The sequence below is a fragment of the Arachis duranensis genome, chromosome 9 (assembly GCF_000817695.3).
Source record: "Arachis duranensis cultivar V14167 chromosome 9, aradu.V14167.gnm2.J7QH, whole genome shotgun sequence".
In the NCBI taxonomy this organism is placed as follows: domain Eukaryota; kingdom Viridiplantae; phylum Streptophyta; class Magnoliopsida; order Fabales; family Fabaceae; genus Arachis; species Arachis duranensis.
Window position 1 is genome coordinate 17,520,967 of NC_029780.3, and position 969 is coordinate 17,521,935.

Genomic DNA, 969 nt, shown 5'->3' on the forward strand with positions numbered 1-969 from the left:
GGTAAAAGTGATTCAGGAATTTGTCTGATAACTGTTTCCATGTCTTTATGCTTGCTGTAGGTTGGTTATTCAACCACCTTTTAGCTTGATCTTTTACAGCAAATGGAAACAGTAATAGTCTGTAGACATCCTGATCCACCTCTTTATCATATACTGTGTCAGCAATCTGTAAGAACTGTGCTAGAAACTCAGTAGGCTCTTCCTGTGGAAGACCGAAATACTGGCAATTTTGCTGCACTATGATAATGAGTTGAGGATTTAACTCAAAGCTGCTTGCTTTGATGGGAGGTGTACAGATGCTACTCCCATATGCAGCTGTAATGGGGTTAGCATATGACCCCAAAGTCCTTCTGGACTGTTCAATTCCACTTAGGTCCATAATGGATAAAGGGAAATGATGTGGATTGCAAATAGATAAAATATTGGACAAAAGGGAAATGATAATGATTGCAAATAGATAAATTTTGCTTGTTTTTTTTGAATTAAACGAAAAAAAAGAAAAAAAATAAAATAAAACAAAAGAAAATTAAAGTGAAAATTCGAAAATCAAAAAGAAAATAAGATCAAAGCAAATTGAGAACTGAATCAATTAGTTGATCAAAAAGATTTTGAAAAGAGCAATCAAAAAGATATGATTGAAAAATTTTTATGAAAAAGATTTGATTTTTGAAATGAGGAAAGAGAAAAACCAACAAAATGACACCAAACTTAAAATTTTAGAAAATCAAACACTAGTTTTCAAAAATTTTTAAGGGAAAAAACACAAAGAGGACACCAAACTTAGAATTTTTAAAGATCAAAAAGGGACTAAGGACATGCAAATTCGAAAAACTAAAAGGAAAGCAAAAGCATGCAATTGACACCAAACTTAAAATATGAAACTAGACTCAACTAAAAGACTCTAAACCAACAAAAATAAAACAGTCCTAATCTAAGCAACAAGATAAGCCGTCAGTTGTCCAAACTCAA